At 45.3% G+C, this 8,538-nt stretch overlaps 1 protein-coding gene across 1 annotated transcript in view; it reads right to left on the bottom strand.

The window, feature by feature from the left end:
- Nucleotides 1-8,538, bottom strand: part of LZTFL1 (leucine zipper transcription factor like 1) — a 75,027-nt gene extending 66,489 nt beyond the window's left edge. Inside the window, exon 1 of the mRNA XM_064496638.1 lies at nt 8,446-8,538. The gene's annotated coding sequence lies outside the window, so the exon portion shown is untranslated. The remainder of the gene's footprint in view (nt 1-8,445) is intronic.

The raw sequence follows: 8,538 nt of genomic DNA, 5'->3' as shown, positions 1-8,538 counted from the left end.
CAGTTATACATATGTATATTCCTTTTCATAATCTTTTTCATTATAGGCTATTACAAGGTATTGAATATACTTCCCTGTGCTATATAGTAGGGCCTTGTTGTTTATTTTATGTATAGTAGTTAGTACCGACAAATCCTGAACTCCAAATTTATCCCTCCCCATTCTCTTTTCCCCCTGGTAATCATAACTTTGTTCTCTATCTATGTCTGTGAGTCTGTCTCTGTTTTGTAAATAAGTTCATCTGTGTCCTTGTTTTGTTTCTTGTTTTAAAATTTTTTTTTCTTGTTTTGTTTTAGGTTCCACGTGTAAGTGATATCATATGGTATTTTTCTTTTTCATTCTGGCTTACTTCACTTAGTATGACCGTCTCTAGTTCCATCCATGTTGCTGCAAATGGCATTATTTTATTCTTTTCTTTGGCTGCATAGTATTCCATTGTATAAACATACCACAGCTTCTTTATCCAGTCAGCTGTTGATGGACATTTAGGTTGCTTCCATATTTTGGCTATTGTATATAGTGCTGCTATGAACATTGGGGTGCATGTATCTTTTCAGATTAGAGTTTCCTCTGGATATATGGCCAGGAGTAGGATTACTGGATCACAGGGTAAGTCTATTTTCAGTTTTTTAAGGAATCTTCATACTGTTTTCCATAATGGCTGCACAAACTACATTCCCACCAATGGTTTAGGAGAGTTCCCTTTTCTCCACACCCTCTCCAGCATTCATCGTTTGTGGACTTTTTAATAATGGCCATTCTGACACGGTGTGAGGTGATACCTCATTGTAGTTTTAATTTACATTTCTTTGATGATTAATGATACAGAGCATTTTTTCATGTGCCTATTGGCCATTTGTTCATCTTAATTGAAGAAATGTTTGTTTAGGTCTTCTACCCATTTTTGGACTGGGTTGTTTGTTTTTTTGTTGTTGTTACTGAGTTGTATGAGCTGTTTGTATATTCTGGAAATTAATCACTTGTTAGTTTCATCATTTGCAAATATTTTTTTCCAATCTGTAGGTTGTATTTTCATTTTATTTATGGTTTCCTCTGCTGTGCAAAAGCTTATAAGTTTAATTAGGTCTCATTTGTTTATTTTTGCTTTTATTTCTATTGCCTCGGTAGACTGCTTTAGGAGAAAACTTCTATGATTTATGGCAGAGAATGTCTTGCGTATGTTTTCTTCTAGGAGGCTTATGGTGTCTTGTCTTATGTTTAAGTCTTTAAGCCATTTCGAGTTTATTTTTGTATATGGAGTGAGGGAGTGTTCTAACTTCATTGATATACATGCTGCTGTCCAGCTTTCCCAACACCACTTGTCGAAGATATTGTCTTTTCTCCATTGTATATTCTTGCCTCTTTTGTCGAAAATTGTGTGTCTTTTAAGTATTTGGCAAATTTACCATATTTTAAATTTTCACTTATTAGAAAAGTGCTTTTTAATGACCATTAAAAATACCCATTACTTACCACTTTCTTCACCCTGTCTCTATATTTTAAATGTGTACAAATAGAGATCAAATAGCCATGTTAGAGTATGAAAGAATAAGAGATGGCAATAGGGAAATAACATTTCCAAAATATCTTAAAACCATATTGGCTGAGCAGTTTTTAATCTCTCCTCTGGTCAAACTTATCTTGCAAATTTTTCCAGGATAGTCCAGTGGAATTTCCAGAGAGGATTATTTGAGCAGCACCATAAGCCATCCTGCTTTGCCACTTGCTCCAGAGAGAGCATGTGATGTTTGCCGTGGGCTGTGAATTGCCATGGTTTCAGTCCCAAGGTCATCCCTTCCAAAGGGGACACCAAAGCACTGGACTCAACCATATTGTCCTTCCTGCCCACTTCTAAACTACGCGTCAGCGAGAAGCTAACTGAGCAGAAAGTGGGCAGCAACAAGGGAGAGCACGGGGTAACACAAAGGCCTTGCCGACCCATCCCGAGTACGGGCAGTGGGTGGCACATAAGCCTTCGCCTGGACCAGCACATCAACCGGGACACAACAAAAACCACTTACAGTCAAGGGGAGGGTGACCGCCCCAAGGTAGTCCATGCACAGAGCTGTCCATATAGCCACCTTTTCTAGAAGAAGACCCAGATATCCTTTGAGGAACTTAGAAGAATAAGCAACAGGCATGGGCCATACCTAAATAACACTGTGCAGTGAAGTGGAAGAACTCAAATGAGTTAGGCTTTTCCATCCCCTGCCCACTTGATACTGTGCTCCTGGTACTATTTGTCAGGGGGGCCCCAGTGGAGCCGAGGATGGGGGGAGGGATGGAGGGAGGCAGAGATGAGCCATTACTGTGCTTGTCAAATCTACTCCAGCCTTCAGTTACTTAAGGGACACTATGATGGAGATTTAGGGCAAGTTTAGAGGTAAACAAGGCTTTGGCCAATGTACATGAGTTGGGGGGAAAAATGAGAGGAACTCTGCTTTTTCCTCTCTGGTTTTTAAGAAAAGAAATGTGGGAACACCACAGGAACTACACACCCTTCCCTGCACCCTAACGCACAGTGATCACACCTAGTTCCAAGGGCTTCCTTTAGGACCTGACGAATGGCTCCGACTGCCACCACCAACCTCTGTGAGAGGCATGTGGTTATACTGTCCTCCGTCCACCCATAGCAGCTGCTTCACAGTCCCATGCAAGGAAGCAATGAGCTCCAGCGAGCTCCTTCCACTTTGACCAGTCGCCCCTCCCTGGAGACCATCACCACTGAAGAGTGCAGTGGATATGCAGAGGGACTCCATGATGGACTTAAATACACAGCAAAGCTGCCATGAAGCCTGAAATCTTTGGACACCTCCAACTGTCTTTCTGCTTCAATAAATGAAAAGCTGGCACACACGTTTTGTGGCTGTAATTTTGGAGCAAGTGTGCTTGGTTTTCCAATCCTGAGTTGGCTTTATTGGTTGGGAGCTTCCCATGGGGTCCAGGTCAAAGCACAGGCAGAAGCACTGCCCACCCAACCCTGGCCCCAGTGCCTAAGGATCTCTGTCCATCAGTGGATCTGACCTCTCTCCACTGGAGCCGCTCCTTTGCCTCCTCCCCTCTGGTCAGCTCCTCTCAAAGTGAGGTCTGGTCAAGGGGCTGTAAATGACTTTGAGAAAAGGGCAAAAATCATGGCTTCCAGCACCCGCACCTCACACACTTCAGATGCTCAGAAGAAATCTCTCTCTTCATTTGACAAATAGTTACTGCTTGTTTACCACGTGTGATTAATAAATACCACGGCGTTAGAATTATTATCACAGTCAGGACGCCCTGTGCTTCTTTAAGTCCCTTCTACCCCATCCATGTGGCTCTCCCATTCCATTTTAGGTCTGTGCACAGCATCCTCTTGGGACAGGGAGTGTTTCTCTAATCAGTTCTGTATTATTGCTACAGAAAACCCAAATAGTTAATGTCCCTTTCAATGTCAAAAACCTATGAAAGGCATGCAAACACGTTCTCCAACACATGACTCTATGAGTTCCCCTTCACTCTTGACATACTTGCCACACTCAAACTTGGTACACAGGCTAAGTAAAAAATCTCTGTAGCCAAATGGAGAGGCACCAACCAGATCTCCCTTCGTGAAATAACTTGTAGGGAAGGTGGTCAGCACATAATCTCCAGCTGCCAGCTCCTTCTGGGCCCGCCTCTGCTGCAAGGAGCAGCCCTATCCAGAGCCATGTGGCCCAAGGTCTCCTGCACCTGAGAGGCTGGGTGGAGTCCGTCAGCCTGACCAGGCTGCTCTGCTGGGCAGCGTCCGCTCCACAACTTCCTGTCAGGCTGGCGAGGTTTCTCGGGCTTGTGTCTAGGTTTGACTCTTCCCTCTGCCCAATCCTGTTTCCTCCCACTTCCCTTCACAGGTGTTGATCCCTAATAGACATTTTGTGCCCCAGATTCTCAGAGTCTGCTTCTAGAGAAGTCAGCCTGCAACAGTCTTCTCACCAGGGGGCTGCCAATCGCAAGAGCCCATTTGAGATCAGTGGGGTAAAGAGCCCAGGGTGTCCAGGGTGGCACAGACTCTGTGAACATCAGTCACAGAACTCATCTCAGGAGGCTGGGAGCACCGCCCTGCATGCTCTCAGTTCAGCCATCAGCAGACCTTCTCATGCCCCAACGACCTGCCAGGCCCTGCATGTCCAGGACACACAGTCTCCCCTTGGGACCTTTAAGCCAACGTCTCCTGCTTGCCAGCTTTGAGCCAGGTAGATACTGTAATTCACTCCGTTTTACAGATGAAGGCACTGAGCCTCAGAGATCAGTAACTCACCCAGCAACACGCGGTTAGTAATCAGCAAGGCTAGGATGTGACCCTGGGCGTGTCTAGCGCTCAAGCCCTGGCTTTTGCCCACGATGCCATCCTAGCACGATGCATCCTGACATGGTCAGACAAATTAGCCACTGCTTTGGGATGCTGACCACAATTGTCCAAGTACCAGTCTAAGCACCAGGGGACACAAAGATGGATGGGCCCAGCCTTGGCCAGCACTCAGATACCACTGCACCCAAACTAACCTGAACAATGACAGGGGACAGCTGAGGCCCTGCTGAGCCCTCCTTCAAAAGTGGGCCATGGTGGGTACCAGCACAGGACGATGCTATCAGCCTCACAGTCTCAGGAGAGGAGAGGAGAGGAGAGGAGAGGAGAGGAGAGGAAAGTTGCTAACTGCTTCCTCTCCTGGGCTCCTCCCCAGACACATGCAGCTGTGGAGTCTCAAATTCTTTGTAAGGAGCCGGATTTGGCTGCAGGTATGTGGATGTGCAGGCTCAAGGACACTGCACCCAAACCTGGCCAGACTCTGGACACCTACCTGTCCTCACCACCCCACACTGCCCCCGCCTCTATCTTTCATAGCTCCTTTCTCACGACAGATCAGCCCATCCTCCAGCTGAACACCACCAAGTGGTCTCCGTCAATATCACGTGGAACAAAGAATCACCCTGCCAAGTGCTACTCGAACTCGTGACCCATAACATCACGAGATGTAATAAATTGGTTATTATTGTTTAAAGCCACTGAGTTTGGGGGTAATTTGTCACATAGCAATGAGAAGCAGAATACTGAGAGGCCAACAATTGCTGTTGTTCATCTTTCAGATTTAACGCAACGAAGTGACTGTCCAGGGTGAGCCCCCAGGAGCACGTGGCAGAGACCAAGCGTCAAAGAAGAGGCCAGACGAGGTGACAGACAGTTCACTTCCAGTTCTCTAGGCAACTCTGCCTGGATCCACACCACCCACCCGCTTAGGTCTTTGCTCAAACACCACCTTCTCCAGGCCTCCCCAGCTCACCCTCAGCCCCTTCCCTGCTTTGTTCTTCTCCATGGCACTTAGCACCATCTGCCAATACAATTGTAAACTCTGCAGGTTCGGGATTATTTCTCTGTTTTGTTCACTGCTGTTTCCCTAGCACCTCTAATAGGCTTCACACATAACAGACACTCAACAGATGTGTGTTGAATGAATCAATGACCCCCAATTTCAAATATTTGGTTCCATGAAGACCAAATCAATTATTTGGTTTACTCATCCTTGTGAAACCTGTATCTTGGGAAAATACAGCAATTGCTGACAAGACTGTAATAACCTCATTCAACAAAAGCTCATGGAGCAGTTTCCACGTGACCAGGCACTGGGCTTAGGTGATGCTGAGCAAAAGTAAACACAGGCCCAGTGCTCATGAAGCTCACAGTCCACACTGGTGACAGATGCTAATCATACTATCAAAAAGAGATGGTCTTAGGTACAAAATGCTGGAGAGTGTGTTACAGGAGGCTCTGGTCTACTCTAGGGATAGGGGCAGGGAAGGTTTCCCTGAGGAAGTGACATTGAGCTGAGAGCTGAAGGATGAGCAAGAATCATCTACAGGAAGAAGGGGAGGAAGGGTGTACCGGGAGGAGGGAGCAGCATGTGCAAAGGCCCTGCAGTGCCCATGCCTGTGGGACACTGCCAGGCTAAGTGCTTAGGACAGTGTCCACACTACTGCATTGGTTCAGGTCATCTCCACTAATACTCTTTTCTTTTTAAACTCTTTCATTTTGGGATTTAAAAATTTATATAAATGTAGAGAGGATGGCATAATGAACCTCCACATACCCATCACTCAGCTTCAACAGTGGTCATATCCTGGCCATTCCTATCTGACTTATATGCCCACTTTTTCTTTTCTTTTTTCTTTCCCTTTCTCTTCTCTCTTTCTTTGTTTCATTTGCTTCCCTTCCCTCTTTCTCCCCTCCCCTCACTTCCCTTCCCCTCTTCCTTCCTTTACTCCTTCCTTCCTCTCTTAGTGCCCTCCTTTCTTTGTATTTGCTAGAGCATTTAAAGGAAATCCAAGACATCACATAATATCCCTCACAAATCGTGCTCTTATCTTTACAAAGATCCAGATCAAAAGAAATTTTTTTTAATGTAAATGGTTCTGGATGGAACCTTCCTCTGTTTGGCTGAGCCACTCCTTACTCAAGGGATCGAGGGAGGTACGGAGCCGGGTGGGAATGAATGAGCAAACTCTAAAAGGTCTCACACTGCAGCGATACCTTGTCAGTGGGACTAGCAATCCAGAGAACTCAGAACACCCTGGAGAGGCCAACAAAGGCAGGGGGAGCCCTGGTAGTTTCTCTCGTTCAACTTCTGGAAACCAGAAAGCTTCTGCAGGTCGGAAGAGATCTGATACTGACTGAGATGGTGTGGGGCCATCAGCTCTAATTCTCACTGGTGTCACTGAGCCAGAAAAGTGATCATGATCATTAAGGAGCTAAAAGAAGACTGCAGCTTCTTTCACTAGTTACTGGAGGGTTATGAGCGAGAGGGAGAGCAGACAGGAGAGGCAGTCTTTCCCCACACCTTGAATGTGGGCTGGCCTGTGCCTTGCTTTTGCAAACAGAATGCGACTCTGCAGTTCACTCCTGCTGTGCAGTTCTGAGACTGGGCCTCCCGAGGCTTGTATACCCCATTCGCTCTCTTACAAACCTGCCCGGCGGGCATCTGAACAATACTGGACCATCCTGCTGGGGGAAGGGAGACCATGTGGAGCAGAGCACAGTTGCCTGGTCAAGTCCTTCTTAGACCAGCCAGCTCCATGTGACCAAACAAGGGACTGCAGACACAGGAGTGAGGCCCAGCCAAGATCAGCCAACAGCCAGTGGCCCTAGGATGTGAGACAGCACAGCTGAACTCAGCAGAACTGCCTAGATGACACATAGCTTATCAAGTGAAGACACATCAGTGAGCCTGGCCCGAATTAAGTCGGGAAGATCTACCCCTCCCCCACCCCACCCCAGGCAATGGGCAGATTTGTGAGCGAAATAAATGCTTAGTGATTTAAGCCACCAGTTTTGAGGCTGTTTGTTATGCAGCATTACTGTGACAATAAATAACCGATACAGCTTCTTGTACAGAAGATGATGCATACTGAGCATTTGAAGGTCAAGGGCTGCCATAGCATATCCTGGTTTATGGAAGAGTTGTTTTGTTTCATTTTGTTTAAATCATTGGAGACTCTGTGTTTCAGTGAAATGAGAACAGTTTAGAGGAAACCACACCTACAGCCATCTCAGCATGGTAGCAACAAGTCCTCTAAGTGGGTCAGACTTGCCAGCTTACCTGGGTCTTTGGTTTCCTCATCTGTAAAATCTGGCTAACTCATAGCAAGAGACTATTAAATTACATAGGCTACTATTAATGATTTGTTATTATTAATAAACCAGTGCTGCAATGAGCTGACCTTTCTCTTCTTTTCCATGAAGACCTGCCCTAACCTTTTTTTTCCCTCACACACCTCTCCAGCAATCTGGCAAAGCCTATAGCCTCCTTCTCAGAATATTTTAAAATAAGTAAAATAAAAGATATAGGATTACAAAGGGAACCAATTACACTGACATATAATTCTTTGAATATTAAAACAAACTTGTGAACTAGTAATACACGTGCCTCTTTAATAACGTATTAAATAAAATCTGCTAGCAGGTCTAATGATGACCTTCATCTCAGAATGGAGATGCGCATACAAGGTATTTTGAGAGTCTGCAACAACACTCATGTAACACAAAAATATCTGTCATTTCCACCAGGGACAGAGTCACAGGTCTGGCTAATACATACTAGTGTGACAGGTTGTCTATATTCATAGAAAGAAGACGTAAATGTTAGTTAGATGTTAGGGGAAAAGTTTCATTTTTCCCATATCCAAGTTCACAGACCTTCTGAATTCTGTATATCAGCCAGCTTAGGGGCCCACATTTAACCCGACCTCCCCTAACTCAAACCCTTTGGTACCAAACTCATATTTCTTCCTCTGATTCTTAAACTATGGACACATATGGAACCACTTTGGAGTTGGGGAAGGGAATGTATTTCCATTTACAAATGATCCACCAGTTAGCAATGTGTCCCCTGAATACAAATACAAGACATAACAAAAAAAATTGTGGTTGTAAAAATATTTTACCTGTAGATTAGTTTCACACCAGGTGACTCGTTTAGAAATATCTTCCTCTCCAAGAACGACATTTCCATCTCTGCATCCTAGGGCTTGGGCCAA

Source organism: Camelus dromedarius, chromosome 17 (genome assembly GCF_036321535.1).
Source record: "Camelus dromedarius isolate mCamDro1 chromosome 17, mCamDro1.pat, whole genome shotgun sequence".
Lineage (NCBI taxonomy): Eukaryota > Metazoa > Chordata > Mammalia > Artiodactyla > Camelidae > Camelus > Camelus dromedarius.
Note: the sequence above shows the minus strand (reverse complement) of the source record. Positions and strands in the feature narration are given on the sequence as shown.